Raw genomic sequence first — 8,561 nt, 5'->3', positions numbered from 1 at the left:
ATGGATCTGCAACTCGGGAGACTCCGTCCGACTTGTTTGCGTGAGGAGAGGGGGGTGGTACCTGCAAAGACACTCCGATGCCTAAGTTAGCAAGAGTGTGAGCAGGTCTAGAGAGTATTGGACTTAGAGATACCTGAGGGGTGTCAGTGTATTTATAGTGGTGAGCCAATAACCATCGTTGGAGTAGTGCCATCTCTTTAGGGTGTTAACCGTCCCATTATCTTAGGGAGGTTAAGATATGGCTTGATGAAGCGGTTAGAGAGATTTTAGGGGCGATTACTCATTTGAATGAGTGTTTATCTGCCAGCTAATCTCGTGCCCGACTTCTTTAAGACAAATCGTAGTCAACACCGACTTCTTGACACCAGGTCGGTGCGTAGTAAGGCTCAATCTTCTGGACTAAGCCTTTCTTTTGGACCTGGGCCTTTATTATTGGGCCGGGGTATGAACAGTAACTATTATCATCGTCTTCAGAGTAGTACACAAAAGTACACAGAAATAAGTCCTATTTTATTTTTAGAAAATAATTATTTTTTAATTTATAATTAAAAAAATCCTGGTTAAATATAGCTTATTCTGGTGTAGCTGTATATTTTTGGAAACGATGATAATGGATGAAATTGTTAAATATGCTTTTTTTATTTATAATTAAAAAAAATCGTTGAAGGAACATGCTTGTTGTCTGTGCATTTTTGAGTACTCCTATATACGAGTTAAGTCTTAAAATAGTCCCTAAACTTGCACTCGAGTCTCAAAGTAATCCCTGAAGTTAATAATTACTCAAATTCGTTCCCAATTTTATACTTCGGGACTCATAATTGTCTCCGAACTTGTACTCCAGGTCCCTCAAACATTTTCCGTTCATCGAAACCTCGAAACCTTAAAACGATGTCGTTTTGAACAAAAAAAACTAAAAAAAAGAAAGCAGCGCCGTTTTGAACAAAAAAAAGCATACACGTCGTTTTATATTAAAAAAAACAATTCTCTTCTTCTTCTTCAACTCTGTTGTTCTTCTTCTTCAACTCTGCTTTTTCTTCTTCTTTTTTAAAAGGTCACAAAAATATAAACCAACACCACAAAATAGCACAAAAAAAATCAGCATTAATAAAAAAAGTTCAATCAACTTAAATAGCATGCATCAATCAACTTAAACAGCAACAAGCACAAAAAATAGCAACAATAAAAAAATCAGTGATAATTACAGAATAAAAAACAACTAAAATTAATCATTGTTGTTATATTAAAATAGGATCAACAGCAATAATCACCCAAAATATTAAAGAACAATGATTGAATTACTAAAAAAATTAAAGAAAAGGAAATTACCATGATTAAGTGAAAGAACCGTATCAGAGGGAGAAGAGAGCGACTGAGAGGAGATGGAAGCTGGCGAGCAGCGGAGCAGGGAAATGGAAGCCGGCGAAAGGCAGCGGCAGCGAAGGTTGAGGAGAGCTCTTATGAATATGAAAGTATGGTTGAAAAAAGGGAATGCATCATATTAGAAAGGAGAAAGGGAAATAAAAGAATCTCAAGTTGGGGGAGCAGAAGAGGAAGGGGAAGGAGAAGGGCATTTGGGAAAGCAAAAGAAAAAGGAAAAGGGGAAGGGTTGGAGGAGAAAAAAGGGACGGGTTGGAGATGGAGAAGGGAAAGGGAAAGGTTGGGAGAGGAAAAGGGGTTGAGGATAGGGAAGGGAACCGGAGGGTGCGCGTAGGGTTGGGGGCTGGGTACGCTATGCATTCTTTCTTTTTTTTGGATTGGGGTTTTAAATTTTTTTTGTTCAAAACGACGTCGTTTTAAGATTCTGATGAATGGAAAATATTTGAGGGACTATTATGAGTCCCGGAGTATAAGTTTGGAGACTATTATGAGTCCAGAAGTACAAGTTTGGGACGAATTTGAGTAATTATTAATTTCAGGGATTACTTTGAGCCTCGAGTGTAAGTTTAGGGACTACTTTGAGACTTAACTCCTTATATACTGTTTGGAGATCTATATACTATTTTGGAAACGATGATATGGATTAAAAACGTGAGTTTTTAAAATTTTGAGTGGAGTTCGCCGAGAATAAGGCGAACTCTATCATTTTTTATAGAGTTCGCCGTGGGTGCGACGAATTTACTCTAAAAAAAATCGTATTTAAAAAATTAAAGTTTAAAAATAGTGTTTAAAAAAATAATAATTTTATTTCAGAAAAAAAAAATCCTAGATCTTTCCACCGTTATTCACTTATTCTACTAATGATGATGGATTGGCTTCTTCCCAAGAACTCCGCTGGTCTCATTAGGACTTCAATATATATGGTATTAGAAGGAAAAAAAATCCAAATATGTCAATTGATATAGAAATTTTGACAACTATCAAAGATTTGACTGACATTGTTTGAGCTCCAATCGAGTTTAACAATGAGTTCATATAGGCTAATTCTGTGGTGTTGTTATTTTGGTGTCGAAATTGTCGAAGTTATCTTTTATGATAAGTTTTAAATATTAAAAAATTATTTATTTTTATATTTTTTAATTTAAATATTAAATTTTATCTCATTTTAGTAAGTTAGACAAATATATATAGGCACCATAACATACACCGTTTATATATTAGATAATGAAAAAGGTAGTGACACCTTTGCAAGAAAGACAACTATAAGTCTATAACCAATTCCAGCTATCATAAACTTTTGGAGTTTAAGAAAAAAAGCACATTTTTATGTGAATATGATCCAATTTTAACTCAACATTAGATTGAGAAGTTAGAAAAGAAAAACTTTAATATCATAGAATGTGTAGATGCACAAAAAAATGAAGTTTGCTACTTTTATGTTAGAAGATGATACATTAGTAGAGAGGTGCTAATAATTTACTAAAATCTAAGGAGATTAAGATGATTTGGGAGATATTGTAAACTACATTTTTCGATGAGTATTTTTCTGACAATGTCAAAAAAGAAAAAGAAAAAGAAAAAGAGAATGAGATTATGCAACTTAAACAGGGAAATATGACCATTAGAAAGTATGCAGATAAGTTTAAAGAGCTTCTCAAATTCTCTATGGTTCTTAGACACCACTCTGATAGTTAGCAGAAAGCCAAATAATTTAGCTTAGGACTAAGGTCGGAGATTAAGTAAAAAGTAACAACTTTAGAAATAAAATATTAAAAACTTCTAATAAATAAATGTAAAATAATATATAAAAAAATTATTTGGAAATTGAGTTTAACAGAAAAAGACAAATCTTTTTTAAGAAAAAGGAAGATATAAAAACACACACAAAAAAAATAACTTTACAAAAAAGCGAATTCTAAAAAGAATAAAAGGTATTTTTTAAGGATAAAATTATTTTTCTTGTGTGCTTCTGTATCCCTCTTTCTTCTAAAAAAAATTGTCATTCTCTTTCAAACTCTATTTCAATATATCTTTTATGCTTTTTTACATTTATTTACTAAAATGTTGTAATTTTGTATTTCTTAAATTGCTACTTTTGCCTTAATCTCTGCCCTTATTCTAACTTAAAATATGTGACTTTTCACTAACTATCAAGGATGATGTTTAAAGAATACAGAAAATTTGAAAAACTCCTCAATCTTATCAACAAACTTTTCAATCGTCATATTTTTCTTTTAAAGTGCATAAATTCGATTTTTTTTAAAACATTGTCAAGAAAATATTTGTCGAAAAAAAAAAAAGGTTTAGAACACCTCCCAAGTGATATCGGTTCTCTTAGATTCTAGTAAATTTTTAACACCTCTCCACTAGAAAGCCTTTGGTTCTTACATAAAAATAGCAGAAGTCACTTTTGTGGATCCAAACACTCTATGGCATTAAAGTGTTTTTTTTTTTACCTTCTCAATCTAACGTTAAACCGAAATTGGATCATATTTACATGAAAAGAAGATATTTTTCTTAAACTCGAAAAGCGTACCGTAATTGGCTGTGGAAAAAAATCCAAATTATAAATTTTAAACCTAATCTAAACCAAACTATTTAAAAAAAATCATTTTAAATAAAAAAATATTTTAACCAAATTGCATCAATTTTATAGTTTGATTTTTTAATTTAAACTATTTAATCAATTTTAAATTCGGATCCGGATCCAAATCCGAATTAGGATCCAAAAATAGAAAAAATTCTAACTCGGTAAATCAGTTCACACTACATACGGACAAATCAACTGTGTTGTCTTCTCCTTCAAGCATGTAGTCCGCTACAGCCGGCACCGAAGCAGGCAACTGGCACCGACACCATGTTGTCTCCATCAACTAGAGGTGGGCTGACGTGGCGGAAATTAGCCGATTAAGAAATTAGTATAGAAATAGCGTTGCGAGTACAGTTCTTAACCGACGAAAATCCGCTTATCAATTTAAAAAAGGATTGTCACAATTTTAGAATAAAAATACTGGGAGTAGAAATTTCAGGTCGTCTCCCAACGAGTTGACAAAAGAGTGCTATTTTATTGGTCAGGGGTTTTCTGAAAAAAATTTTTGAGAGTTGAGGAATAGAAAATAAAATGATGGTAAATTAAAGCAATACGAATTAAAAGCGATTTATATATTCAAAGTCAAAGCCTTGATCGAGGGTAGATTAATTGGGAGTTCTATCCTTGTTGTTTTCACTTAGTTAACCCTTACTAAATAAAGAAAAGTCAAATGATTGAGCTAACTCTTATTCACAAGTCCCAATCCTCTCCCTTGAGAAGGATTAGCGTTAGTGCCTAGAGAGTTAGCCAACAACTTCCAATTTAACTAATCACTTGAGTATTCCAACTCAAGGTTTCCTTTTAATCAACCCCCAAGTCAAGTTGGGAGTCTACTCCATTGAAATGAGTACAACGTTCACAGGCATATGAAGAGAATAAAAAGAAGACATGATAAGCTAAATAAAATTATAATTGACAATTAATTAAAGATAAAAATAGTACTTTACATTAATAAATCCCAAAATGCAACATCCTTATCTGAACATGATTAATGGGCAATTAAAAGAGTAAAGGAATAAGGAAACAAACTAGAATAGCAACTTCAACGGAGGTAATGACTCTTCTTAATATCCAAAGCAAAAGTATCAAAAGTATCAAAACTAGAAATCTATGAATGTGAGGAAAACCTAGAGGAAGTAGTAATTTCTCTCTAAGATTCCAATCTAAAACTAAAACTATGCGAATGAGAATGTGTGTTGAGTCTCTGCTTGTCCCCTGGCTCTAGTCTGTGTTTTTGGGCTGAAAACTGGGTCCAAACTTGGCCCAAAATCGCCCCCAGCGTTTTCTGCGATTTCAGCAGGTAGCGCATGTCACGCGTATGCGTCAGTCACGTGTACGCGTCGCTGGTCATCCTCGCGTGTCACTCATACGCGTCAGGCACGCGCACGCGTCGCCATGCGAACTCCAATTCACGCGCACACGTTAGGTACGCGCGCGCGTCGCTCCTCGCTGGCTGTCTCCTTTAATTCTTGTGTTCCTTCCATTTATGCAAGTTTCCTCTCCATCCTCTAAGCCATTTCTGCCCTATAAAGCCTGAAAACACTTAACGCACAGATCACGACATCGAATAGTATAAAGGAGAATCAAAACAAACAATTTAAGGGCTTAGGAAGCAAGTTTTCAATTGTAGAACAAAACTAAGAAGGAATTGTAAAACTATGCAAATTGTATGAATAAGTGTGCAGAGACTTGATAAAAACCACTCAGTTGAGCACAAGATAAACCATAAAATAGTGGATTATCATGGGCATGGTTTGGATTTTCAAAAATCCAAATTGCTTCCACTTTAGAACCAATTTTATGGTTCATGAAACCAAACTGAAACCAGATTAAAAAGAGAAATCTGTTTGAAAAAATAAAAACTGATTTCAAATCGGTTTTAATATTTAAATCTGGTTTTAAATATAAACCGATTTTAAATCTAGTTTTTTAATATCTAAATTTAAACTTCAATTTTAAATATCTAAATTTAAAATCCGTTTTTTTTAAAACCAGTTTTTAAAAATCCATTTTCAAACCAAATTTTTTAACCAAAAACCCAATTTAAAACCAGTTTTTAGAAAAATCAATTTTCAAACCATAATTTTTTTTTAAAAGTAAAATTAATACTAAAACCTTTTTAAACTATATAGGTTCATTACAATTAGGATTTGGCTCTTTATAAATCTAATGACAATAGCTAATCTATATAACATTTAATCATTCTCAAAACATCAAAATGATACCACCAAAAAATTTTCCTAAAACAACAATCACAAAATATAAAAGATGCCAACAAAGTCATCAAACAACCACAACCTTTGAAGAAAATATATAAGCAAATAACAAAATATATCTTTGTCATTTTGAGAAAAATCTTTGAATAAAAGTATAAAACCAAATGTGAATACTAAGCATACCTAGTCATCATCAAGATTATCAATTGATATCACCATAGAACAAGTACAATCATTAGAGAAAAATATATCTGTCAAGAAAAATAAATTAATTATCAAGTCTATATTTAACAACTTTTAATGGTAACTAATATTAAAAAAAATTCTATACTTTGATCAACTTGTTGAAGAGCTTCACTATCATCATCATCTAAAGCAGAGAAAAGATCTTCCTTAAGCCAATCTCCTGTGCAAACTAAGGCCTCTACTATTCTAGGTGTTAAAGAAATGCGGTATAGATCGAGGACTCTTCCTTCAGTACTAAATTCAGACTCCAAAGCTACCGTAGAAACAGGTATAGCCAATACCTCACGAGCCATATTTCCAAGAATTGAAAATTGGGTTGAGTTGACTTTCCACCAATTTAGGATATTGAACTTATGGGAGTATAGATCGCATGCTTCTTGTAAATATCTATCAAATTCAGATCTTGTATTTGTTCTACGACCTGTTGCTTGCAAAAAAAAAAAAAAAGCCCATGCCATGAGCATCGGTATTAATGTTGTTGGCTTGAACATCTTGCATATCATCTTCACTTGCTTCCTCAGAACTTTGGTATTGCTGATAAAGTAACTTTATGCACTTGGACAACATTGACTTCAATTCGCCCTCTTTTTCTTTTCCAAATAAGTAATCCAAGAAATAATTGACATACTCAATCTTTTGCATTGGATTAAGTACGATAGCAATCAATAACAACATATTCACCGAATCAAGATTGCCCTAATACTTCTCATACTTAACCTCATCCTTTCCATCATTGACATAGAATTGAAATCAACAGAATCACAAGAATGACAAATAAATTGTCCAATTACAAATACTTCCTTCATACACATATCACTGGTAACATATAAGGTACCAGAAATACGTACAGTGGCATCACTGAACACTCGCAAAAATGGTACAATGGACTCAGCATACTCCCAGTCTGAATCAGAAGGCACACCTCTCCTTTTTTCTCCACTCATCTCTCCTATATAGGTATTATCTTTCAAAGCAAGCAACTCAAATGCTTTGCGATGCTTCAAAGCTACCTCTAACATTTGATAGGTAGAGTTCCACCTAGTCTCAACATCTATGCAAGGCAAGTCTTTATATTGAATTTTTTCTAGTTCAACACACTTTTGAAACCTATGGCTCTAGATGGAGAAGATCTAACATATTTTACTGCACTACGAATCCTCAAGACTGATTCATCAATCTCTTTCAACCCTTATTTTACAATTAAGTTTATAATATGTGGACAACACCTCATATGAATAAATTCACCATTCAAAATAATACTATTCCAAGAACTTAATCACTGCTTCAGATATTTAATTACAACATCATTAGACGATGCATTATCAACTCTCACACTAAATACCCGATTCAAATTCTAATTATTTAAACAAGATTCAATTGTTGCTCCTATAACCTCTCTTGAATGATTTGTCACTTGACAAAAATTAAGTATTTTTTTATGTAATTTCCAATCCAAATCAACAAAGTGTGCTGTGAAACTCATATAATTAAAATTTTGAATTGAAGTCTTAAGTGTCAATGGTTAGACATATTCTACCACATTTTGCCGATAGAAAATCTTTGCAATTTCATCTTCTCTTTAGTATAATGAGCTCCAATGTCACATGCTATTGTAGTCCGTGAAGGAACTTTGAATTTTGCTTGTAGGACATGCATAAATTTTCAAAATTTCAAGCTCTCAACGAAGAAAAATGGTAGCTCTTCCCCAATAAATATTTTCACAAGTGCCATTTGATCCTCCTCTTGGTCAAATTTGAAAGCACTTGGTGAATTTAAAACACTACGATCATCTATAGTCGATATGGTCATTGTTTTTCTTCTTTTGTTCGAATCATTATTAGGATTTTGCTTGCATATTCTCAAATGACCATCCATTGTGCTGGTTTCGTTTTCATATTGTATTAAGCTACCACAATATTGCATTTAGCCTTCTTCTCGGTAGCATTCTCTACATCAAAATGATCCCAAACAGCTAACCAATTTTTACGAACACCTAATGGTGGAGAAGATGGTTGAGTGCTAGTGGACATCCCTACTGCTTTAATGTTACTATTTTCATTCATTTTGCTCTACATATAAAGCAAAGTATATAACCCAAAATTTGGTGCCAAACATACTAAAATTAACACAAA

Source organism: Arachis duranensis, chromosome 5 (assembly GCF_000817695.3).
Source record: "Arachis duranensis cultivar V14167 chromosome 5, aradu.V14167.gnm2.J7QH, whole genome shotgun sequence".
Classification (NCBI taxonomy): Eukaryota; Viridiplantae; Streptophyta; class Magnoliopsida; order Fabales; family Fabaceae; genus Arachis; species Arachis duranensis.
The sequence above is the reverse complement of the archived record's forward strand: the minus strand, read 5'-3'. Positions refer to the sequence as shown.